At 44.6% G+C, this 27,597-nt stretch overlaps 1 protein-coding gene across 8 annotated transcripts in view; it reads right to left on the reverse strand.

Moving 5' to 3' along the window:
• Positions 1-27,597, reverse strand: part of LOC137528929 (leucine-rich repeat and fibronectin type III domain-containing protein 1-like protein) — an 874,345-nt gene that overhangs the window by 492,110 nt on the left and 354,638 nt on the right. For all 8 annotated transcript variants that reach the window (XM_068250704.1, XM_068250705.1, XM_068250703.1 and 5 more), the window contains one exon: positions 12,028-12,180. The gene's annotated coding sequence lies outside the window, so the exon portion shown is untranslated. The remainder of the gene's footprint in view (positions 1-12,027; positions 12,181-27,597) is intronic.

Raw genomic sequence — 27,597 nt, forward strand, 5'->3', positions numbered from 1 at the left:
TGACCCATTCACCCTGAAATACGGCACTATCCATAGATCACAACCGAGCCCGCTTATAGAAGTGTCTGGAGGAGGAACACTGAAAGAGAGTCTGCTGTAGCCAGATAATATTGACAAGTAATGATCAGTGGATTGGTTAGGCCAAACTGGGATTCATACTGAGCAAGTTTTTTTTACTGCCTGAGAACCAATGTGCTGAAGAGATCTTAAAGGGGAACTGAAGTAAGAGGTATACGGAGGCTGCCATATTTATTTCCTTTTAATCAATACCAGTTGCCTGGCAGCCCTGCTGGTCTATTTCTCTGCAGTAGTATCTGAATAACACCAGAAACAAGCATGCAGCTAGTCTTGTCAGATCTGACTTTAAAGTCTGAAACACCTGATCTGCTGCATGCTTGTTCAGGGGCTATGGCTAATCGTATTAGAGGAAGAGGATCAGCAGGGCTGCCAGGCAACTGGTATTGTTTAAAAGGAAATAAACATGGCAGCCTCCATATACCTCTCTCTTCAGCTCCCCTTTAACCTCCCTGGCGGTTAATTTATTTTTCAAAATGGGCAAAAATCCTTTTTTTTTGGATTTTTTTTTTGTTTCATGTAAAGCTACCAGAGTGGTAGCTACATGAAACACCACTAGAGGGCGCATGTGGCCCTCTAGTGCGATCGTCGCCGGCATCAATAGCAAACAGGGGAGCGCGTATATAACGCGTTCCCGTTTGGCTTCTCCTGTCGCAATGGCGACGATCGGCATGACGTCATGGACGTCAGCCGACGTCCTGACGTCATGCGCACTCGATCCAGCCCATAGCGCTGCCCGGAACTCATTGATCCGGGCAGCGCAGGGCTCTGGCGGGGGGGGCCCCCTCTTCCGCCGTTGCGTGCGGGCGATCGCCTGTGCGGCGATCAAGCTGTGCGCGCGGCTAGCAAAGTGCTGGCTGCGCGCACAGCACTTTGAATGGGGCGAATCGCCCCAGCAGACCCTGAGAAATCCTGATGCGCGGCATAGCCCGAGCTCAGCTCGGGCTTACCGCCAGGGAGGTTAAAGGAACACCAATGCGAAAATCTTAAAATTTAAAATACATATAAACAAGTACAAATAAGAAGCATGTTTCTTCCAGAGTAAAATGAGCCATGCATTCCTTTTCTTCTATGTTGCTGTCATTTACATTAGGTAGTAGAAAGCTGACAGAAACTGACAGGTTTTGGACTAGTCCATCTCTTCATGGGGGATTCTCAGCAAGGCTTTTATTCTTTATAAAACCATTCCCAGAAAAGGATTTATACAATGATGCTGGCCAGCCTCCCTGCTTGCTGCCCCCTTTTTTGGCAGTTGGACAGAGCATCTGCCATTCACTAAGTGCTTTTTAAAATAAACAAAACCCTGAGGATCCCCCATGAGGAGATGGGCTAGTCCAAAACCTGTCGGCTCTGTCAGATGTCTACTATCTACTCTAAGTGACAGCAACATAGGAGAAAAGGGATTTCAAGCTCAATTTACTCTGAAAGAAAGGTACTTCTTATTTTTATTTGTTTATATGTATTTTAAATTTTAAGATTTTTGCAATAGTGGTTCTTTAAGCTTTGCCAGTCACAAATGCGGTCTCACACTCTCTAGTAAGGCCACATCTGGAATATGGAATTCAGTTCTGGGCACCACATTACAGTAAAGATATTGCAGTTTTAGAGCAGGTGCAGAGACGAGCAACAAAATGTATACGTGGGATGGAAGGTCTCACTTACCAAGAAAGGTTAGATAAACTGGGTTTATTTAGTCTAGAGAAAAGACGCCTTAGAGGAGATCTAATTAACATGTATACATACATCAGAGGGCAATATAAAAGCTTGGGGAATGAGATTTTTGTCCCTTGGCCTTCTCAAAGGACTAGAGGACATGATCTGCGCATGGAGGAAAAACGTTTCAGCCATTTACTGTATTTAAAAAAGGGTTCTTTACAGTAAGAGTGATTAAGATGTGGAATGCATTGTCACTGGAAGTAGTTATGGCAAAGTCTATACCGACATTTAAAGGGGGCTTAGATGCTTTCCTTGCGTTGAAAGACATCCATGGCTACAATTACTAGGTAATGCCCAATGATGTTGATCCAGGGATTTTATCTGATTGCCATCTGGAGTCGGGAAGGAATTTTTTCCCTTGTGGGGCTAATTGGACCATGCCTTATAAGGGGTTTTTCGCTTTCCTCTGGATCAACAGGGATATGTGAGGGAGCAGGCTGGTGTTGTACTTTGTTCTCTGGTTGAACTCCATGGACGTACAGGTATGTCTTTTTTCAACCCAAATAACTATGTAACTATGCAACATAACCTTCCTGGCGGTATGATTACTTCCAGATTTTATTGTTTAAAAGCGGTGCAAATTTTTCACAAGCTTTTAGCCCCTGAAAATCATACTGCTAGATAGATCTTTGGCAGCCCTACACATTACACACCTTTCATGGATCCAACTTGGGATTACCACTCTGAGTTACAGGTTTCCATCCCGAGCCTGACTCGGGGTTATCATTAAGGAGGTTAAAGTGATGTCTGCGTTTGCCTGGCCGAGACTGGTCCTCCACACTCGTCTTCAGTGTAGCTCATTGCTGCACCATGCGGCCTATCACCACGCAGCTCTTTATGACATGCATGGAGCTACAGTTTAAGAGGAGTCAGGAGGACCTGTCCTGCCACTGGGAGCAGTTAATGGATAATGCTTCACTGCTGCTCTGCCTAATGGGTGAGGGTAGCAGCGATACTCAACACCGACTTTTGGGGATAGAAGGATTATGGAAGCTACTATCAATTGTAGGGGGTGGGGGTACGATTGGAAGCCACCACCGTGTGTCTGTCTGTGTGTGGGCGGGGGGGGGGGGGGGTACTGGCAGATTTGTTTGCTGGGCCTGAAGGACTGAAGTTACACCCTCACCCTGACTGCTTCAGCTGAGAACCATCTAACGTGTCTGCTAGGATTAAGTCAAGTGAAGTACAGCTAACTACAGGTTACCTCCTTATCTATTCTGCAGATCTGTAATTTTTCTTTGCTCTGAAACTGCCCTTTTATTTTGTGTGAGGAGTGAGGCTCAGGCTTGAGTCATAAATTAATCTCTCCCCTGCCTAAGCACAATATGGGGAAAAGAGGTGCCTTGGTGTGTGTATAAAACCATTTAAAAACAGAATAAAATTGAAAAGATTGAGGTGGCTTACCTCAGTGACGAAGACTTTTGTGTAAACAAAACATTTTTATTTTGCACAGGCAATGCGTTTCGCGGGCTGAGCCTGCTTCCTCAGGCCAATAAAAGTGGCAATTGAAAAAAAGCCTTCCAGAAGAGGGCCTGAGGAAGCGGGCTCAGACCAGCAAAATGCGTTGCCTGTGCAAAATAAAAACTTTTTGTTTACATAAACGTTTTCATCACTGAGGTAAGCCACCTCAATCTTTTCCATTTTATTCTGTTTTTAAATGGTTTTATACACACACCAGGGCACCTCTTTTCCCCATATTGTGCTTCTGAACACCGCTCAACAGAGTCTGTTGGTGGGGTTGAGACAGACCACAAGTGGTCCCCACCACAGTGGAAACCTGTCACTTTTATCTAGGAGAGCGACCGCATTCAGGTCCGTCCTAGTGTTGGGCGAACAGTGTTCGCCACTGTTCGGGTTCTGCAGAACATCACCCTGTTCGGGTGATGTTCGAGTTCGGCCGAACACCTGATGGTGTTCGGCCAAACTGTTCGGCCATATGGCCGAACTAAGAGCGCATGGCCGAACGTTCCCCGAACGTTCGGCTAGCGCTGTGATTGGCCGACTGTGTCACGTGGTTCGGACCCGAACGCGCTCCGATTGGCCGAACGGGTCACGTAGTTCGGGTAAATAAATACCCGATCCACGTCATTTCTCCGCCATTTGTCTGTGGGTTTAGCTTTGGGTAGCCAGGCAGGGTAGTTCTCTCTCCAGCCAGGCTAGCCAGGGTCCCCCGGTCATTGTGTCCCTGCTGGGAATAGTAGTACACCGCTCACCCACACTATATAGCATTGTGTTTACTGCCACTCTGTGTGTCTGCTGGGAATAGTAGTACACCGCTCAGCCACACTATATAGCATTGTGTTTACTGCCACTCTGTGTGTCATCTGGGAACAGTAGTACACCGCTCACCCTATATAGCATTGTGCTCTGTGTCGCTGCTGGGAACAGTAGTACACCGCTCAGCCACACTATATAGCATTGTGTTTACTGCCACTCTGTGTGTCTGCTCACACATGCTATCCGCACGCTTCTTCTTGTCCTCATGCAAGGCCTGGGTTGTGTCTCAAAGCGAGGCCTTCTCCTCCTGCGCCGCCTCCTGTTCCATCACGTGTGCTGCTGCTGGGTTAGCGTTGCCGGTCCCTGTTTATTGAACCTCTTATCTTTATTACATTTATGACTGCATGGGGGCAAAAAGCGTGCTATCCGCACGCTTCTTGCCCTCATGCAAGGCCTGGGTTGTTGTGTCTGAAAGCGTGGCCTTCTCCTCCTGCGCCTCCTCCTGTTCCATCACGTGTGCTGCTGCTGGGTTAGCGTTGCCGGTCCCTGTTTATGGAACCTCTTATCTTTATTACATTTATGACTGCATGGCGGCAAAAAGCATGCTATCCGCACGCTTCTTGTCCTCATGCAAGGCCTGGTTTGTTGTGTCTCAAAGCGTGGCCTTCTCCTCCTGCGCCTCCTCCTGTTCCATCACGTGTGCTGCTGCTGGTGTAGCGTTGCCGGTTCCTGTTTATGGAACCTCTTATCTTTATTACATTTATGACTGCATGGCGGCAAAATGCATGCTACCTGTGCAAAGAAAACAGACATTTCCCGCATTTAAAAGACAGTTTTCCCTTTGAAACTTTAAAATCGATTTTCTCAAAAACTATAAGCTCTTTTTGCTAATTTTTTTTCCTCTTGTACCCACTCCCAAGGTGCACATACCCTGTAAATTTGGGGTATGTAGCATGTAAGGAGGCTTTACAAAGCACGAAAGTTCGGGTCCCCATTGACTTCCATTATGTTCGGAGTTCGGCGCGAACACCCGAACATCGCGGCCATGTTCGGCGAACGTTCGCGAACCCGAACATCCAGGTGTTCACCCAACACTAGTCCGTCCGGACCACCCCGAGTAAAGTCGGGTTCATTGTCTCCACCTGCTTCCTGTGGGTGGTTGCCCCGTTTGCAACCCGCCTCTGTGAGTAGAGCATCCATTTCCTTCTTCATTACAAATACTGTACCCAAACATTTTGCACTACTGGGCTCCCGTTTTGTTTCCTGTCATTTTTTTAGGGTGTCAAGACACCCCCATTACTCTACTCTCCCCTTCCTGCTTCACTGAAGAGGAACTTGAACCAAGGTTAGAACTAAATTCCAATCAGTAGCCGATACCCCTTTTCCAACAAGAAATCTTTACCTTTTCTTGAATATATCATCAAGGGAGTCTGTATGGCTGATATTGTAGTGAAACCCCTCTCATAGTGCAATGCCATGACCGTGGTCATGACAGTTTTGCGGTCTGTGAACCTTGTTGCATTATGGGAAATAATGGCTTTTTCCTGCCAGGCACACACACACTATCTCCCTCTGTGCATAGAACTCCCAGTAACGAACATTCTGTACAGATCACCTGGCAGAACTAAAGATGTCGCCGCCTGTGATAAATTTCAGAACCAAATCAGGGTAAGGAAAGATTTTACAATGGGCAAACACTGACTAAATCTATAAATGAATATTGTAAAAAATAAACAATTTTATTCATTATGTTATTTTCACTACAGTTCCTCTTGCTTGGCTGCTTCCATTGGCCAACTGTCAACATCGCAAGTCATGTGATACTGGTAAACGGATGAGTGGGCTCTGCTCTTGACAAATGGAATTTTTAATCTCAGTCAGTTTATTTTTAATTCAGGTCCAGTTAAAGAGAACCTCCGGCCCAAAAAAGGTTTGATTGGCAATACATATATGTAGTCTATGCACCGTGTAGAGTTAGGTGAATATATAAAGTTTACATCTGGTACATCTTAATGGAGAGAACCACCTCACCTCTATATCTGTAGTAGCACTTCCTTATTTGTAAAGCCTGGTTCCCTCCTCTGACCCTCCCTCCCCTGCTCTCTGCCTGCCTGGATCAAATTACTGTACAGAGAGGAGAGGCCGGAGAACTGTTGCAGCCTGTCTTTTTATGGCTGCTTGCTATAATTCTTATTTCAGATATCTGTCTGTCTGCCTGGATTAGATCACATGGACATGGAGGTCAAGTTATGACAACAATCCCCCAGCATCCTTTGCATCTATGGTTTGAAAAAAAAATCCCCCTGGCCCAATTTCACGACCATATGTGGAATACGGACCCTAGGGGTGAAAAAAAAATATCACACTTTATTATGTGTGCTTTTATATATCTTGGCAACTTATTAGGTTTAAAGCATACTGTAATTTATAATTTAGGTACTCTTTAACCACTACAAGACTGCCCCACACCAATGGGCTTGGCCGCGGCGGCAGCCCCAGGACCGCCTAACACCAATTGGTGTCAAGTCCTGGGGCTGCAGTTTGCAGGAGATTGCACGCAGGCTGCACGCGCATCTCCTGCTCGGGGGGGGGGGGGGGGCGGAGCTCCACCCCGCCTTCAGTCTCCGAGCGGCAATCGCCGCTCAGGAGACTGTTAAACGGCATAACCGCCATCTATTTACATGTAAGCAGCAGCGCTATACTGAGGGCAGCCATGTGACACAGCTGTCCCCATGGGGCACTTGAGAGCGATCGGCTCTCATAGGCAGAAGCCTATGAGAGCCGATCGCCAGGATTGGCCAGCTGGGGGTGGGAGGGGTTTAAAAAAAACACAAAACGAAGCAAGCTAAATTTTTTAATAAAATAGTAATGTAAATATTTATTAAAACAAAGCAAAACACTGTGGGGGGGGGGGGTCAGACCCCACCAACAAGAAGCTCTGTTGATGGGGAGAAAAGGGGGCAAATCACTTGTGTGCTGAGTTGTGCGACCCTGCAGCTATGCCTTAAAGCTGCAGTGGTCAATTAGGGAAAAACTGGCCTGGTCTTTAGGGGGGTTTAGCACTGCAGTCCTCAAGTGATTAAGCAATAACGAGTGGGGCATAGGATATTTATTTGGATAAACAATTAGAGTACTTATTTGCAAATATATTTGACAGATTTAACTATACATGGGTGAACTTGTAATAAGATAAATGCCTACAGCCCCTCATTAGACCAATCACTCAACCTATTAAACATGTCCCCATCATCCATTATCATGGAAGCCTTTTGTCCCTCCAGTATTACAATCAATGATCCCATTAGACAAATTCATCATTATCACCATTAGATCATGTCATGGAGCCCGCACAGAACATGCTGCTCATCCCAGTGAGCATGTCACCTTCATTAGATCATCATGTTGCTATATGAGGCTATAGGATTATAGATTTATGGATTTAGCTCATTAACCGTGTCTCTGTAATTAGGTCCCCTTTGCCCTTACCCTGGACTGATTATTTTAAGAAACTGGCACATCTAGCAGAAAATCATTTTTATGTTAAAAAGGAGCACAGGCTTAGACACACACATACATACATACACCCTCTTTCTGATCTCTACAAAACTTCAATCATCTGCACTTGCTGGGCACTGTGCAGGGCCGGATTTACCACAAGTCACTGTAGGCATGTGCCTACAGGCGCCTGATGATGGAAAGGCGGCTCCCTCTCCTCCCCCGGTGCCTCCCTCCCTCCTTCCCTATGCAGAGTCCCGAGTAGAGGGAAAATGAGAGGTTACTCACCCTGCTCTTGGCATTCAACTGATGAGATCTCCCTTCAGTTGGGGGAAGTACTAGAAACTTAATACTGAGGATACCTCTGGCAGGTGGTGCTCAGCAAGATTTCGGATATCCGAACTACCCAGATAATACGAACTTTTTCCACTATCCGAAACTTGAATAGCAATTCCCTTTCGAAGGGGGAGGGAGAGAGAGAGAGAGAGACCACCAAAAGGGTTTTTTGCCATTTTCAGGTCACTTCCTGTTTTCTATCCAGATATCTGAATCCGGCCGGATACTGAGGTCAGATATCCAATTCTGATTGGAAAATTTTAATCTCGGATATCCTACCCAGATTGGATACCTGGGTATCCGGATCCGAATTAGATCCAGATAGTGAAAAGTGGTATCCGAGCAGCACTGCCTCTGGCTGTCTAATGCCAAGGGGCACCTGTATCTACCGATCAGGGTAAAGGGAAGGGAGAAGTGACACCTGAGACAGCCAGCACACTTGCATTGCGGTTCAGCAGTGGTTTGTAGGTTTATGGAGGGCGAATGTGGCATTTAGTCGTATGCGGCACATTGTTAAAGCTGAAGCTGATCATAGATGGGGAGGCCTAGAGTTGGCAAGGCAGGCAGCGGCTCCACAGATTTTTAATCATGCTGAAATCCTATCACAATCTGTGTGAATGTGTGGGCAGCAAATAGATCCACCACTGATCAGATTAGATGGTCTATTTGGTGGCATCTGCAAGTGTATGACCACCTTCGGGAGGGAACACACGGATGGTGCATTTCTGCCTGAAATTCCCAGATTTCCGTCATTCTGCATTTGCAAACAATTTGCGATGTTTCTGATACGGTAGAATTCATTGTAATTGCAAAGTGCAGCAGTGCGCTTCTTGTGGTGCGTGGCAAAAATCAAATAAGTGCCTTACACCCTAGTCTCTGTACTAATGTTGCCAACTCATCCCTTTAATTACTGACACATATGAATTATATAGGTTTTGTGGCTAGGTAGATGCAGTTAAGGCACTGATTATGTGCAAATAGCCCCAGAACCTGTATAACTTAGATGTGTCAGTAATTAAAGGGATGAGTTGGTTACACTGCTCTGTACACCAAAGGAGTACATCAGAGCACCATGTAGTTATGTGATAATGCTCCAGGGGATTGTGAAACTAAACCTAGATACACACACTAGATGACACATAGCCGAGGCAGCCATTAAGGACCATCTGAGCTGACAATCTAGCCAGGGGCGTAGTAAGAGGGGTTGCAGAGGTTGCAACCGCATTGGGGCCCTTGGGCCAGAGGGGCCCCGGAGGGCCCTCCCTCAACTACAGTATTAGCTCTGTATTGGTCCTGTGCTCATAATAATCACTTCTATAGATGCTTTGAATAGTGGTAATCATTAACAAACTGTTCCCCACCCCCTTCTTGCACCTCTGACACTGTAGTTGCCATTGGCAAGTTTTGGTGCGCCGCATCAATTGTTATGTATAGAGTGCTTGGGGGGGGGCCCAATGTAAAACTTGCATGAGGGCCCAGAGCTCCTTAGCTACACCACTGAATCTAGCATGTGTACTGGACCCATGACAGTATTAATGTTGACTGTACTTCAGCTGGAACCTGGATCTGCACAAAAAAATAGAACATATAAATAGGGATGATCGGAAACAGCAAATTCCATTCCACCGGAAATCATGGATTCCGTCAGTGTTAAATTCCGTCGCTATGAAAATTCCGCCGGATTTGTACGAAATTCCGCTGAATTCCTATTAACTTAGTCCTCTCCTCTCTCCTCCCTTTCTCCCTATTTCCTCCTCCCCGATGGAGGAGGGTCTCATCTTCCAGGGAATTGTAGTATTTCAAAAGCCAGCTTACATACCGTGGCTGGGAATTGAACTTAGGCTGGGCTGGGAATTGAACCCAGGTCTCAGTGTGTGGTAGGTAACTGGTACCACTATACCACCACCAACACTACATGCTGAAGCCAGCCTAGCATGTACCATTATGATCAACCCAAGAGAAAAAGTAGCGTGCTTAAGGATTTGTAGCCAGGCATGGCCTTGCCTTTTGTGTTCAACAGTTGTCCAAAGAGAATCTCAGATAGCCAGGTAGATTCATCTCTCTCTCTCTCTCTCTCTAGTAGGGATGGTCACGGCTTTACACGGAATTGTATTTTCTGGAATTTTTAGGCGGAAATTGGTCATTCCGTTTCGTTTGGTCGGAACGGAATTGCTTTTTCAATCTGGCGGAATTCCGAAAATGCCTGTGAAATTCTGCCGGTATCCGGTATTACCGCGAAATCACTGGCCACTGTAGCGGTTTGGGAGCGATCGCGATTAGCGGTTCTATACATGCTTTGGAATTGCATGTAACACGTTTGCGGTTAACGCTAACCACAAACGCGGTAGTGAGAACACTGCCATAGTGTTACATTGTGCTAGTGGTTTGTGGAAGGACCCTCAGAGGCTTTTGAGCAGATTGTCCAAATGATGATGCTATTTAAAAAAAGAAAGAAGCAGGAGGGAAAGAAACACTATGGACCGTATGCAGTTCACTTATTCTCCTGCGTTTTCTCCTAGGTGAGATTTTCACACTTGTGAATAAATGCCTTTTAAACAATCAGTAAGCAAGAAAATAAATAAATAGAATATTTTGATACGACTTCATCAACTACTTTTGGTACTTTTTAAATTGCAAAATGCTGTAATGTTATTTGAAAGAGAAGATGAAAAATTATCTCCTAGGAGAAAAGTCAGGTGAAAAAATGAATTGCACATGAGCCTGTGTGTATAATTCCTTATCTTAGTAGCTAAGCATTGCTGGAGACTAGAGCTTGACTGTATTTTACAGAAAGGAAGTTTTTCACAGGCCCCATCCTGTTCAGTGTATGCTGCTAGAGCCTGGAAACAGTTAACTGTATGTTACTGAGTGTGTGTGTGTGTGTGTGTGTGTGTGTGTGTGTGTGTGTGTGTGTGTGTGTGTGTGGGGGGGGGGGGGGGGGGGGGGGATGCACTCCGAGGTGCACAGTGTGTCCCAGGTGGGGCCAATGCCCCAGTGTAGTGCTGCCATTGCATCAGGCCAGAAACCCACTAGGAGCGATTTTCTGAGCATTTTGTGATTTGAAAGCTCTTGCTAATGTAATGTTATGGGTGTGATCCCACTTGAGCGATGGGATTTTATAAAAATCCCCCAGAGCATTGCATTAGCGAGAGCTTTTTCAAATCACTAGCTTATTATGAAAGTGCCTGCTTCCCCTCCATCCAAACTCACTCCCCCTGGATGCGCAGGGCAGTATGTCAGGGTTCAGAAGAGTCGGCTGGTACCGGGAGCAGTAGCAGACGAGTGGGACCCGACAGCAGGGAGCGAGGGGAGCGGTGAGTATGTCCTTTTTTCCCCTACACCATGCTGCATTTATTTAAGGCTGTGGTATCCTTTAAACGCTCCCTCAAAACCCACCTTTTCCGACAAGCATATTCTCTAGCTTAGGCCATGCACCCACTAAATAACCTAATTGCGCACTGCCTGTACATATACTGTATACTTCCCCACCTCTTGTATCCACCCCATTCATTTAGATTGTAAGCTCGCAAGGGCAGAGCTCTCACCATTGTGTCATGGAATGTTATTAATGTAATTGCTTGCACTCTGTTAAACATTTATACATTTTAGTCATCATGTTAAATTTGCTATTGTAATCAGCAGTTCGGTATTTTGTATCAGTGTTCATATTTGATTTGATCATTGTCTGTATCATTATGTATCCCTTTCTTACATTGTACAGCGCCACGGAATATGTTGGCGCTTTATAAATAAATAACAATAATAATAATAATAATGGAAAGCGTGCCACTGTCACCATTTTCACTTTAACGGTAAAAAAAAAAAAATGTGAATACTAGCATTAATGACTGGCTTTACACATGAACACACACAAACTCATTAACCGTTGGCCTTCTCTATAAGCCAAGTTGTAATCTAACTTAACACACAGAAAAAAAAATCAATGTCATCTCTTATTTTCCCAGAATTGTTCCTTTAATCTCTTGATCATGTGACCGGCCTTGCGGTGGCAACAGTACAGGTGGTGAATGAATAGCCCAGAAAGGTCACAGGCGTGTATAGAATAGCCGCCTGCACTTCTGCATGACTGTTTCCCTGCTCCTAACACACCTGTGTTTTCCTGCTGGACAGCCCTGTTTTTTAAGCATGTGCAAAAAGTGACAAGAGAGAATGTTATTTTCTAATGACCTTTAAGAAGCTCTGGGAAGGTCACCGCTCCCTCGCTGCGTCCTGAAGTCTTTTCATTAGTTTTTCATTTGCCTGTGGACCTCGGCCAATAATGAATTCTCTCGGTCACACTCCAGATGCAGCTTTCTGAACAGGCCAGCCTGGACTCCCATCCTGGGGAAAGAAATAGGAGAAAATCAAGTTTCATTTGTTTACGCTTACTGCAAGTCTTTACATCCAAGCAAACATTGTACCCTTAGAGCGAGGAGTTACAGGCAGTAACACATTAAAGATACAGTCTGATCAGGGCCGGGCCGAGGCATAGGCTGGAGAGGCTCCAGCCTCAGGGCGCAGTGTAGGAGGGGGTGCACAATTCATTCAGCTGTCATTCCTAATTGTGTATGAAGCAGAAAGAAATAAGAAAAGGGGATACATAGCAGTGACTGCAAGCCAGATAACTAGATATTAAGGTGTTGGGGAGGTTGTGGGCCCTGTGGCCCTCTTAGTCTAATAGCAATCAGTGTGTGACAGCTGGGGTGGGAGGGATGGAGGGGCGCACTTTGGTGTCTCAGCCTTGGGTGCTGGAGGACCTTGTCCCTGCTCTGAATCTGATGCTTCGCTGGAACCTTCATCACTGCAATCTCGTCTAGCAAAAAAAAACATAATTACTACATAAAGAGTGCTATAAATTTATATTTAACGCATACCGTGACATAAGTGCTTGTTAGGAAAAAAAGTGTGCAAAAACTCATCAAGAAATCAAAAAGGTTCCATTCTTCTAATTACACTGAAAAGAGGGAAGACAAAAAAATTAGATTGTTGTAAAAGTGAACTGCAAACAGACTATAGTGTATTTGAGTGATCCGGTGAAACCTAGCATGAATGAGTCCATTTATATTTGCTTATAATAGTGGTTCCCAAACGTTACAGGTATATATACAGGTACAACACTACCAGGTTGTGACACAACAGGAGTTCCCTCTTCCTACCAAGCAGGAAGTTACCATGTTCCCTGGCCAGACTGCTATATATAACCACCCCGGGGGTTTGTGAAAATAAATGTATCAATATAGGAGTGCTAACGTGAGGAAAAATAACCCTCTTCAATCAGTTATGGTGAATGTAGATTCACCTCAGTTCTGTGACATCTATAAATTCAGAGATGGCAGACTTGTGCCAATAAAGTCCCTGAACTCGTCTGTGAATCCAAATAGCCTTATGAAGTAAAAAGCAAGGTGCACAGGATTCTTCACCGTGTATGTAGAAAGCAATAGTCACTGCTGAAAATAAAAACCTACTGCGAAGGTAAACCTGCTTCAGAGAGAAAGCATACTGGCCACACAGGGCAAGATTTTAGAAGGATCAAGCAAAATAATCTATTTGTTTTGCAGGTGTTAAAAAAAATGATTCACACTGTGAAGTTACCAATTTTACCAATATATCAGTTGTTTGTGCAGGAAGAGGAAATTAAGCTAATTTGTGGTAATTTTAGATCGAGATACTTATATGATAAAATAGCCAACCACATCCTTTTGTGTGTGTCCAGCATTCAAGACCTGATCCCCTTTAAAGGGGAACTGAAGAGAGAGGTATATGGAGGCTGCCATGTTTATTTCCTTTTAAGAAATACCAGTTGCCTGGCAGCCCTACTGATCATCTGCCTCTAATACTATTAGCCATAGCCCCTGAACAAGCATGCAGCAGATCAGGTGTTTCAGACTTTAAAGTCAGATCTGACAAGACTAGCTGCATGCTTGTTTCTGGTGTTATTCAGATACTACTGTTGAGAAATAGACCAGCAGTGCTGCCAGGCAACTGGTATTGATTAAAAGGAAATAAACAGGACAGCCTCCGTATACCTCTTACTTCAGTTCCCATTTAAAGGACAACTGACCTAAGAGGGATATGGGAGGCTGCTATATTTATTTCCTTTGAAACAATGCACATTGCCTGGCAGTCCTGCATATCCGCTGCCTTCTAACACTTTTATTCGTAGACCATTAACCAGCATGCCGAGGATTGCACATCCTTGATCACACGGCCGGGAGCTATCTGCACATATGCACAATGTCACAACTTTGTAGTGCAAATGCGCAAAGCGCTCCCATCTGCGGGCACACAATCAAGGATGCGACACCTGCACACTGATCACCGACACTCCCGACCTGGAAGTAACTTTGGGGGACGATTAAAACTTAACGTTGGATGGAAAAGAACACAGGATGCGGTGGGCATGAGGACAGCGCAGTACACATGCCTGCTCCCCCCCCCCCCCCCCCCCCGTTCATTTTTTAACCCGCGCTTAGGTATCCTTTAAATTTGGCTGTATATGCCATATGCTTATTTCAGGTGTGTGATTCAGATACTATTGAAGCATGAAAGATCAGTAGGGTGCCAGGCAACTGGTATTGTTAAAAAAAAAAAAATTGGCAGCCTTCATACCCTCTCAGGTCAGTTGTGCTTAGGGACAGTGAGAGCGATATGAAGACATATTCATTTTGTTTTAACCACTTGAGGACCGCAGTGTTAAACCCCCCTAAAGAACAGGCCATTTTATGCTAAATTGGCCACTGCAGCTTTAAGGCCAAGCTGCAGGGCCACACGACACAGCACACAAGTGATTCCCCCCCCCCCTTTTCTCCCCACCAACAGAGCTCTCTCTTGGTGGGGTCTGATCGCCCCCCAGATGTTTTTTTTTGTTTATTTGTCAACATTTTTAATAAAAACATGTTTTTTTTATTGTATTCCCGTCCCTCCCTAAGCAGATTGCAGCACTATACACCCTAATTAGACTGAAGGCGGAGCGCTGCTCCACCCATTAACCACCCTGGCGTTCTGATTAAATCGCCAGGGTGGCTGCGGGAGGGTTTTTTTTAAATAAAAAAAAAACTATTTCATGCAGCCAACTGAAAGTTGGCTGCATGAAAGCCCACTAGAGGGCGCTCCGGAGGCGATCTTCCGATCGCCTCCGGCGCCCAGAATAAACAAGGAAGGCCGCAATGAGCGGCCTTCCTTGTTTTGCTTATATCGTCGCCATAGCGACGAGCGTAGTGACGTCATCGACGTCAGCCGACGTCCTGACGTCAGCCGCCTCCGATCCAGCCCTTAGCGCTGGCCGGAACTTTTTGTTCCGGCTGCGCAGGGCTCAGGCGGCTAGGGGGGCCCTCTTTCGCCGCTGCTCGCGGCGAATCGCCGCAGAGCGGCGGCGATCAGGCAGCACACGCGGCTGGCAAAGTGCCGGCTGCGTGTGCTGCACTTTATTTGATAAAAATCGGCCCAGCAGGGCCTGAGCGGCAGCCTCCGGCGGTGATGGACGAGCTGAGCTCGTCCAGACCGCTCAGGAGGTTAAGCAGGAGATGTGCACGCAGCCTGCACGCGATCTAATGCAAAGCTCAGCCCCAGGACTTTACGCCGATCGACGTTAGGCGGTCCTGGGGCTGCCACCGCGGTCACGCCCATCGGCGCGATGCGGTCGGGAAGTAGTTAAACAACACACCTTGCCTGGCTGTCCTGCTGATCCTCTGCCTTTAATACTTTTAGCCATAGCCCCTGAACAAGCATGCAGATCAGATGTTTGACTGCATTAGCCCCTAGCTTATTTTAGGTATGCGATTCAACAACTACTGATGCCTGAAAGATCAGCAAGACAGCCAGGCAACTAATATACTTTAAAAGGAAATAAATATTGCAACCTCCATGTCCCCGTCACTTCAGGCGTCCTTTAAAAAGCCTGAGAAAGCAGGTATAAATATTGCTTTACATCTCTCCGTGAATATAGATAGCTCAGAAGTAATGAAGGTTCCAGGTAAACAAAGAAAGTAGCCCTGTAAACAGTTCAGCACCATGGACAGCGCAGCAGCAGATTTACATGAGCAGTGTCCACTCTGTCCGTGGTGCTGAAAAAATTTATGGCCCTAAACTACAAGATTGCCAGCAGAGATAGTATTGATCTGTCCAGCTTCCAGCATTTATGTGATAGAAGACTCATTAAATGTGACCTGTCTAGGGAACAGTGTTAACATCCCGCTACATCCCACACCTCTGTCTGCACAATACAGCCAATTCCCATTTTAGCAGCACATGTCTGTGCATAGTACCAAGACAATGACAGGACATAAATTACAGTTATGATGGCATACAGCAAGGCGGGAAATTGGTTATACTTGCAGCCAGGTGGTCAAAAGATTCCACCCTCTCTCACATAATGTGTGCTGCTTTGGATAGCATTAGGTAGGTTAGCCTGCAATTGCTGCAGAGATTAGCATACGCTGTACTCTGCTATACACTTATGTCCACCCCATGTGATGTATTCTTTGTGCAGAGGCCACACCAACCACACCACTGAATTATTATTATACTGTGAAAAACAGGCAGCAGAGCTCCCAGAAGACATAGGGCAGAGGAACAGACATCGAAATGTAATAATACATAATTGGCTTCAGTAAAAGTTGTACGGTCCCACTTCTGTGGTTTGACCTACTTGTTAAATAAAAGGAGTTTCACTTTAAATAGGAACAATCTACGCAATAATTTAAAAACATTGCTGTGTTTTACACTTAGTTTACCTTATTATAAGATTATATTTTGTTTAAAGTGGATCGAATAAAACTTTTACTCATTGCATAATTGTTTTCCTTACATATAGTTTATAGGGCATTCCTCAAGCCAAATACTTCTTTTTTTGTTTTAATACTCTAATTCCCTATAAACTAAACAAGCCTCACCCACAGCTTCTCCAGTGCCTTGGCACCCTCAGACCCATGTAGCAAGGGCTTATGGGAGCTAAGTCTGGGGAGGAGGAGGAGGAGGCGTTACTAACCAGAGATTTCAGAGGCAGAGGGGAGGAGGGAGGACGAGAGGGGAGGAGGTAGGACGAGAGGGGAGGAGGGAGGACGAGAGGGGAGTGACGTTTTCACAGGCAGAGGGGTGGAGATGCAAAACAGCTTGCCTGTGTGTAATGTTTAAAAGCAGAAAATGGCTGCTGTCGTATCACAGGAAGAAGTAACCATATACTGTTGAAGCTTTTTGCAGCTAGATTTGCTGTGTAAACCATCTAAAATTTAGATAAGATATATCCACAAGTTACTTGTTATAGTTTTTCTTCTTGGATCCGCTTTAAAGGCCACTTTCAGACAAAGGTCTAAATACACAATCTAATAGCTTAGTAATTATTTGCCAGAGACAGCCGAGTTGAAGTTGGAGAGGGGCCTGCTTCTGCTTCTTGCATTGTATCCAGTGTTCCCAACTAATATCTTAAACTAAACCCAAGTTGAGAGGAATATGGAGGCTGCCATATTTAATTCCTTTTAAACAATACTTGTTGCCTGGCATCCCTGGTGATCCATTTCACTGCAGTAGAGTCTGAATTACACCAGAAACAAGCATGCAGCTAATCTCGTCAGATCTGACATAAGAAACACCTGATCTGCATATGCTAGTTCAGGGTCTATGGCTGAAAGTATTAGAGGGAGAGGATCAGCAGGACTGACAGGCAACTAGTATTGCTTAAAAGGAAATAAATATGGCAGCCTTCATATCCCTCTCATTACAGATGTCCTTTAAGCTATTCAGAAAACAGGAGTGAGTTGAAAAAGTTGGTCAAATAGCTCAGAGAATTTATTTTACATAAATATGGCAGCCCCCATATCACTCTCACATCGAGTTAACTTTAAATGACTGGCACATCTGAATTATACAAGTTTTGAAGCTATTTTGATGCAGTTTAGGCATGGATTGTATGTAAGTGGCATTATTTAGGCTCATCAGGAAATAAAGGGATTATTTGACAACACTGACTGCATCATTCTGTTTATACTACAAGGGACATGGCACAGTCTAAATCTCTCTGAGAACATTGATCCCTTTGCATCATGCCCCATGGAGATGCATCTGCCACAAGATCCATTTTAACCTTGCAGAGGCATACAGGCGGACTATCAATCCCCAACTTGTACAATTATTATGTAGCAGGTCAGGTTAAGCAGATGATGGCCTGGTATGAAAGACACCGCCATGCAAGATGGGCACCAATCGAATTTCATGCAGCTAAACCCAATCACCCCAGTGCTTTGTTGTGGGATTTAGATCAGAATGAGTTTGAAGCATTCAGAGTATTCTCATCAATACGCTCCAATGTTCGTTAATGGTTAGCTTTGAATAGACTCCTGTCCTTATTGCTACATAACTCTAGTATGATCCTCCTCTCGGAAATCCAGCATTGCAACCAGGTCTACATAAATCTTTAACTTCAGTATGGCACCTAAAGCAGATCTGGTTTATTAGCGACCCGTAGGACCCATTCACAGGTAAATTATACTCCTTTGAATCCCTCAAGGACTACATTGACTTTGGTGACATATTACTTACAAGATCTATTGATCCACCACTTTCCTAGCTGTGTGTCTCCAAACCTAAAGTTTCTTCCTCTGAAATCAGTACTGGAATCCATTTGGGATGGGGGACCCACTCAAAAGGGCCTCAACTCCATCCTATAAACTTGGTTCAATGACCCAGCCCATTTCACCCCTGTGATTTAGCACAGATACATGTTCTTTTGGCACCAAACTTTTCAGACTACTACTTCAATGGAACCCAGGACAAAAATATGGAGGAATGCTGCCAAACATCCATTACTTTCAAGTAGGCGGAGGAGGGGGGGGGGGAGCTATACTCCTGAAGAAGTGAACAATACTTGTTTTATGGTTCACCAAACGCGTTGAGAATATTTGTCTATGGTCTCAGCAGGCATATCATGAATACCTAAATAGAATGGAATATGGATACTAATGTCCCCTAAGAGTTTAACCAGCAGACCTTGTAAGGTCTAGGTGGGAATATAAGGGACATCTTTCCGTTGTTAAGTCACCCGTATTGGATGATTTTGTTACTGTGGCAGAAAATGAAAAATGTATATATGTGTGTTGTGATGATTTATGCAAAAAAAAAATCAAAAGTGCATTTATGTGTTCTTTTAAAAATGTTGTAATAAAATTCATGTTTTTATGGATTATCCAATGATTTGACTTAATACAAACTCATTTTGACTAGGATGCATCTAATATATACTGATTTCCCCAAATTAATCCCTAATTAATATCAAGATTAGCATCTAGTCTGGGATTTCTTGGGGGTTATCAAAATGCCATTAAAACTATCCTTTGTTAACTCATGTGATCATCTGATCAATAGCTGGGTGTGTTTGGTTCAAAACATCTATTTGTGTTCAAACAAAAGAGAACATGTATAAAATGACCTTTGTGTGGTACAAAACACCAGTGCACCTCCATACGTGGATCCCCTCAAACCCCCGGCATGTTGGAGAAACTGTGGAGACCTAGGCACGACTGACCACTTCTTCTGGACTTGCCGAATTATAAAATTCTACCGGAATGAAGTTCTGGAATTTGTTAAAACCCATACTGATATTACTGATTCTAAGGACCCGTAAATCTTCCTGTTAGCCCACCAATGCATAAACTGAAGGCTTTCGTCTAGAGCAGTGATTCCCAACCTTTTCCGGCCCGGGGAACACTTTCTGACCATATTTTTCTCCGGGGAACGGCGGGGGGCGCGCGGGTGTTTGCGCGACCTAGTGGACAGTGCCTTGTGTAGCAGGCTATGGGGGGGGAGGGGGGGGGGCTGGGGTTCTGCGGCTGCATAGCTAGCATAGTTGCCCCAGTATAGGGAGTTTAGTTGCCCCAGTATGGTTAGTATAGTTGCCCCAGTATAGCTAGTATAGTGCCCAGATAGCTAGTATGGTACCCAGTATAGCTAGTATAGTGCCCAGCATACCTAGCATAGTGCCCAGCATAGCTAGCATAGGTAGGTAGTGCCCAGTATAGCTAGTATAGTTGCCCCCAGTGTAGCTAGTTTAGTTGCCCCCAGTATAGCTAGTTTAGTTGCCCCCAGTAAAGCTAGTTTAGTTGCCCCCAGTAAAGCTAGTTTAGTTGCCCTCAGTAAAGCTAGTTTAGTTGCCCCAGTAAAGCTAGTTTAGTTGCCCCCAGTATAGATGCCCAGGAGGGGGGAAGCAGCGCTAGAAGGAGGGGCAGTGGAGGCAGCGGTGGGGAGGGGGGAAATATCCCCCCCCCCCTCCCTCACCTGGGACCCCTCCTTCTGCCTCTCTCCCCCTCCATTTAGCGGTGGCAAGTGCAGGGCGGCTCGGCGGCGGGGAGACATGCGCAGACTTACCACTTCTGCGTTCCAAGCGCCGGCAGCGTCATGTCGTCAGATCTCCGCCTTCAATGCCGCCCATTGCTCTTCCGCTAATCAGGAAGCACAGTGGGCGGCATTGAAGGCGGAGATCTGACGACATGACGCTGCCGGCGCTTGGAACGCAGAAGTGGTAAGTCTGCGCATGTCTCCCCGCCGCCGAGCCGCCCTTCACTTGCCACCGCTAAATGGAGGGGGAGAGAGGCAGAAGGAGGGGTCCCAGGTGAGGGAGGGGGGGGGATATTTCCCCCCTCCCCACCACTGCCTCCACTGCCCCTCCTTCTAGCGCTGCTTCCCCCCTCCAGCGTACTGGACGGCACACCTGGCACCATGCCGCGGCACACTAGTCATTTTGTAACAGCAGCATGGTGCTTGATCACCAAATAATGGAAAAATGAACCTCTCCCAACTATGCTGGAACTACATGCTAGGAGTCGATATATTTATAAATTAGAACTAGAACACCTTACTGCTAAACTTCAAGATAGGTTCCATGTATTCAACAAGGTATGGGATACTACAAGGTATGGGATTAGGTACATCTGAACTGAGTAGAACTAAATTCCAATCTGAAGTTGTTCTCGCATGGCTGTCTCCTTCCTTTCTTTTCTTCCCTTCTACATCACTCTTCCTTTCCCTACTCTGCTTCTTCTTTCCCTTAAAGGGGAACTTCAGTCTAAACAAACATACTGTCATTAAGTTACATTAGTTATGTTAATTAAAATAGATAGGCAATATAATCTCTTTCCCACCCTGTTTTAAAAGAACAGGCAAATGTTTGTGATTCATGGGGGCTGCCATCTTTGTCATGGGGGCAGCCATCTTTTTGGTTGAAAGGAGGTGACAAGGAGCAGGAGACACAGTTCCAACTGTCCTGTGTCCTGATTACCCCTCCCAGCTGCACACGCTAGGCTTCAAATGTCAAATTAAAAATATTTTAAAAAAAATTTGCACCAAAACAGCAGAACGAGAACATAATCATCAGAAATCCCATCATGCTTTGCACAGCATCAGGGGAAAAAAGCCCGGGCAGTTTTTTTTCTGTGCAGCTAAAAATGAGGCTTGGGTAAGAAAAACAAAGATCTGATGCTGTGAAACTGTTAAAGAAACACCAGGCCTTTCCATGGCTGCTGAGTCGATTTTTAGTCTGGAGGTTCACTTTAACCTATTCCTCCTTGCTGCTATAGGCATAACTGGGAATAACTGCCTTTAGGAAGTCCTACATATTCTACTACAACTGCACATTGAGACTAAATATTGGTTTACTTTGACATCCTAAGCAATGTATTAATAGTATTTTTTACTAGCTGATGTCCCGGTGTTGCCCAGGTATGTATTTGGCTGGTGTTGGCTCCGCCAAATTCCAGTCACCCAGTGACCAACTGTGCAAAGTTTGAGAACCCTTCCATAAATGGTGTAAGAATGGCTGCGGTTTACATTTTCCCAGTGAAATTTGTATTTGTCTCCGCCCACTGATGACCGGGCATTGCCCGGGTATGTATTTGGCTCTTGTTGGCTGCTCCCACTTTTTCTAACCCTAACACACACTTACTCAATGACCAAGTTTGTGAGCTTTGCGGTCTTTGGCATCAATAATTTGCATTGAAATGAAAAATCCGATTGGCTGTTTGTGGCTCCACCCCCTTTTCTGAATTTGAACCCCAGCCACCCAATGACTAACTGTACCAGGTTTGAAGCTTGTGCCATTAGCAGTGCAAGAATGGCAGCAAATAAATATTATTCCCCTTGAAAATCAATAGGTGAATTTTGATTGGCTTTTGTAGGCTCCACCCACTTTTCAAAATATTAATTCCAATCACCAACGGTGTAAGAATGGTTGCAGTTTACATTTTCCCAGTGAAATTTGTATTTTTCTCCGCCCACTTTTTGGTTATGGGGAGAAAAAGTATCCTATATGTTGTTCCAGGTAATGTACTATGTGTGTGCCAAATTTCATTCCAATCCGTGTAGCCATTGTTGCATGATTGAGTAACAAACATCCAAACGTTTGCATTCACAATATTAGTGCTATATGTTTTTCTGGTTTTTTTTTGTTTTGTTATTTTTGTGTGTGATACCAGTGCACAATGATCAATGTGTGCTAATGTTCACTTGTCTAGAAAATCTTTAATAAAAAGCTTAAATATAAATCTCTCTGAGAAGACTACAGCCTGACCTGACCAGGTAATTTAAAAGTGATTTAGCATAATCTAATCAAGAAATCTCTGAGCAGTAATAATCATAAGCTTAACATTGCCCACATTTATCTAGGAATACATTTGTGCCGGCACTGGGGTTTATGGATAAACATAAGTGCTTCAAAACATGCAACAAAAGTGTCAGGTTCAGCAAGGGTCAGCGTCGCCATACATATCTTGATTGGTTTCGTTCAATAGATCCGTAGATTAACTTTTGTGGTCAGATCAATGAAATATCGTTTGATTTTTAAGATGAACCATTAAGGAAAAGTGATCAATACTGTCCAAAAGATCTGAAGATGGTAGATCGAGACGGATGACACATTTTAGACATTGGTTGACAATAGATGGTTTTGACCAGTAATTGTTTGATCGTGAGCTATAGGTTCATAAACCCCACAATTTTCAAACTGACTCGATTGGAGCAGAGACCGGACATTCTGACACACTTCCTGCACAGAGGCAGATGGACCCTAGTGTGAATAGACCCCAAGGGAAGCACTCTAAAGGTACACCACTAGCGTTGCTTGAGTAAGGGTTCCATGTATATATAGTGTATTGCACAATGGGGTTGATTCACTATAACAAATAGCGTGCCTTATCAGAATTATGCCTCATCAGAGTTAGCATGCCTTATCAGAGTTAACGTGCCTTAGCATAGTAGCATAGCAAGCGCTACGAACTTATGCCTGCTAATTGGTAATGACGAGAGCTCCACTCGTCCTGCCCTGAGCCCCTGCGGGTCCAATCACTTTAAAGGACATTATCCCCGCACTTTGATTGGCCCAACAGGCTGCCTGTCAATGGACCCGCAGGGCACGTTAACTTGGATAAGGCATGTTAACCCTGATAAGGCATGTTAACCCTGATAAGGCACTCTGATAAGGCAAGCCATTCCTTATAGTGAATCAACCCCAACTTGCCTAACCCGCTACACAAATTGCTGTAATTCTGGTAATACTAATGTATGCTATCTGCACATTTTAACATTACAACATTACAATTTGCAGCCAGCTGTTAACCTCCTTAGCTGTAACCCCGAGTCAGGCTCGGGCCAGAAATCTGCAGCTCAGAGCAGTAACCCCGAGCTGGATCCTGGGGTGGTGGGTAATGTGCAGGTCTGCCGGGATGATTTTTAGGGTCTAAAAGTGTGTGAAAAAAATTGCCCCACTTTGAGAACCTAAAATCTGAAATATATTGGTAGGTGAACAGAGGCGCCAGAAGGATAAAAGTACATAACATTTTTTAAAAAATTGCTGGGAGGAAGTGGTGGACTCGCCTCCGTTAAAGTAGACACCAAGAACTGTAAATATATAGATATACACATTTATTGAAAATACCCCAAAGATGCAACGCGTTTCGCGGGCACAGCCCACTTCTTCAGGCAATTCAGTTATAGCAAGCAGAGCACCTCTGTCACAGAAATGTGTATATCTATATATTTACAGTCCTTGGTGTCTGCTTTAACGGAGGCGAGTCCACCACTTCCTCCCAGCAATTTTTTAAAAAATGTTATGTACTTTTATCCTTCTGGTGCCTCTGTTCACCTACCAATATATTTGAGTCCACCCCAGGTGGAGGGGTGATCTACCCCCTTTCTTCCTATCTACAGAGAGTGACTTCTTAATCCTGAGTGAGGACAGGTCTAATCTCCTCACCTGCCTAATGAGTGGTTACCTAGGTGGTAACCCGTGTTTGTGAGTATTACCATCTCACTGTTTCATTTATCCAATCAATTTTGACATACTACACCATATTGGGCTCTCGATTTCTCTTTAACTTTATCTAAAATCTGAAATAATCATACCGCCATGGGAGGTTAATTTGACTTTTGGGACTGGCTATAAGCTCACATTGCACGAGTGAGCTTATAGTGAACAGCTGCACAGAGTAAAGCCCCGTACACACACCAGATGAAACTCGGCCAAGGCTGCCGATAATGACCACCTCTGCCGAGATTTAAGCGTGTATACGGCAGCCCCCCAAACCCCGCGGCCTGGCAGATCTCTTCCCGAGAGCATTGTTCCCCCACCCAGCTCCAGCGTGATGTCACACACGCCACTTCACAGCTCCACCGCATAGCAACAGAATACATCGCTAGCCTACAGACTAGTGACACGTCTGCGTGGTGTCAGCCCCAGCAATGTCGCTGGAGGGATTGGGAACCAACCCCCACCAGTTGACATTCCTCCTACGCGTGTACAAGGCATTAGAGCCTTATATCCAGGACTAATCCACTAACTGGCAGCAGGCACTGACACTCCCACCGGATTATTTATTTATTTTTGCTCAAAATTTGCAATGTACAGAGCTGAAATGAAAGTTCTGTTTTTTTTCTCAACAAATGTGCATGTTCACTTTAAGGAGTACATGGGGAATAGGAAGCCAACAGAAATGGTTATACAGTTTATACTAGAAAAGAATCAATTTTCGTTTAGGTTGTAATAATAACCACTAGGTGGCACATATGGAATTACTATTTTCAGATAATTCATTCCATCCAGGAATCCAGGATGTCCTTGAAACAAGGTGTGACTCTCTGAGGGCGACTCACCAAACAAGAGCAGAGCAATTCAGCTGTGTTTATTTCATGCATTCAGTCACGCTAGACGATTCAAAAGGAGAAAGGACTTCTCTGCATGCAATAAGGTGACTGAAGCAAGTAAGTGTAAAGGCACTGCTCTCCATTAAATCTATTATTGTGTATTTGTATAGCAATTGCTGCACATCATTCTTCAACACCACTCTACACAATATATAGGCATATATGGCAATATCATCTTTCACACCACCTTACAGAGTACATAGAAATGCATATGTAGCCACTTACTTACTGTGCAACCCCCCTCCTCCACTACCACCAAGAGGCACCGTAGTGGCATAGTAGAAGGTAGTAAATTATTTAGGATATTCAATGTTACATTAAAACAGGAGCCCAATAGCGCAATATGTTTTACAAGTACAGGATATCAACAGGTAAGGTCATTGTACTACTCACAAAGGCGGAGTTGCAGAGGGGCGACCGACCACAGGAAGCAGGTGGAGACAACAAACCCGACTCCACTCGGGGTGGTCCAGCCGGACCCGGGTTTGGTCGCTCTCCTTGGTTAAAGTGACAGATTATTGCTATGGTTTAAATCATGTGTAGTCTGTCTAGACCCCTCAAACAGTGTGTGTTGGAGGTATGTAAAGCACAATTTGGGTAAAGAGGTGAGCCAGTGTAAATAAAATTGGATTAAAAACAAGATTAAAAAAAAAAAATGAGGTGGCTTACCTCAATGACTAGATCTTTGTATAAATAAAGAAATATTTATTTAGCACAGGCAACGCGTTTCACGGGGCTAAGCTTGCTTCCTCAGGCCAATAACAGTGCCAATTGCAAATAGTTGATCAGCAAAGGGAGCCTGTACTTCCTGTATCTATATGATATCATAGCGCCTGGCAGTCCCTCTTTGGGAACCCAGTCTCTTTTTCTTACTCATTTGCCCCTCTTTCAGGACTCATGTACAGATCTATTTAATTACTGTATATGTATTTTTTCTAATGAAAAACATGTTTAATCAACTCTGAACTTTATACCCATCCTTTAAATTGATAAATTTCTTATTTTCATATGTTGATATGAAGTAAAAGGAACCGGAATAGAAAGGACCAGTGTGATTTGAATTATATTGATGAATTTTTCTTATAAAATCTTTATGGTATGGATAGCTAGGGGTATGATTAGAGGTGTAGCAGGGGCGTGGCTTAAGTGTCCCTCTATCTTATCTCAAAAAGTTAGGAGGTATGCAATATTGCTATATATTGGTATGCTGCCCCACCCTATCCGTGATGTCACAGACTTTTAGCTGTGCAGAAGTCTCCTCCCAGAGCATTCTGGGAGAACAGGCATTTTTTCTACTGGCTTCCAAACACTGAGTATGCAAACATTCTGCTCAGCTGCACCTGACACCACTAAAGATGTCACTATGGATAGTGTAAGGGCTCGTTCACATCTAGGGCGTTTTCAGGCTTTTTTCAAGCGCAGTCGATTTTCTAAATTTTCCACAAAACGCTTGTGCAATGTATCTCTGTGGGAAGGATCATGTGTCGAATTTGTGGTCCGCAAAGCGGTGCCTGTACCATTTTTGGGGTGGTTTTGCTACAATGGAAGGTATAGGAAAAAAGCAAAACGCTCACAAAAATCGCTTTGTGCAGCGATTGCGTTTGCATTTTTAAGAATAAATACATTGTATTTATTCTTTTCCAGGTCAAAGAGTTCACTTCCTGACTTGCCTCAGGGAGTGAATTACAAAATCTCTCTGCAAAAGCGCTTAGAAAAGCGCTTTTCACAAAAATGCAGTGAGCAGTGGATCGCCGGGAGATGCTAAAAAAAACGCACCAAAACGCTTGCATTTGGGTTTTTTAGGTGTAAACAAGGCCTTAATCAGGGTGAGGAAAAATTTGACAATAGGTTAACACTGACTTAATAATTTATAAAGTAATCTTGTTTTAAAAGAAAAAAATTATGAATTACACAATTTTTTGTAAAGTTGCTCTTCGATGTGATGACCTCATTCTGAGTAATGATGAACACAAAGGTCTGGTGGGATGGACTTTAAAGGGGGAAGAAGGTAGTTGAGATATCAGGAAGCACTAAATCATATTTCTCTATTACCTTCTTCCCACCCAGCATTCCTTTTTACTTTAGTCATATGCATGAATTTGGTATGAAGGGGGTCAGATATCTGCGTATTTAGCGTTACATTACACTATCACACTACACGGCACTGGCTGTTGCCTGTACAATCATTCTGCATTATGTCAGCCTGGAACTGTCTTTGTGGAGTCAGATTGCTCTTCCCATGTTTGTGTCAGTTTTCTTCAGGCATTCTAGCTGTCATCCATATCAAGGGCCAGCGCCTCCATAGGGAGAAACTGGTCAATTGTCCCAGGGCCCACGAGTACTGCCCCCCCCCCACACAAAAAAAACCCCTGTAGGGGGCGTGGCCTGGCTATGGCGGCAGCAAGACGTGCCTTGTGAGAGCTCCGTGTGCCCAGCAGCCCTTAACTGATCTTTAAGCTTCGACACAGCCTTCTAAAACCTTAACAACATGAGCCGTTCAAGCTCCAGAAGGAAGGGGACTAAGTCCAGAGAGGAAGGAGGTGAAATAGATTCGTATTTTCAGAAGACCTCGCAGCGGAA

The sequence above is a fragment of the Hyperolius riggenbachi genome, chromosome 8 (assembly GCF_040937935.1).
Source record: "Hyperolius riggenbachi isolate aHypRig1 chromosome 8, aHypRig1.pri, whole genome shotgun sequence".
Taxonomy (NCBI): Eukaryota; Metazoa; Chordata; class Amphibia; order Anura; family Hyperoliidae; genus Hyperolius; species Hyperolius riggenbachi.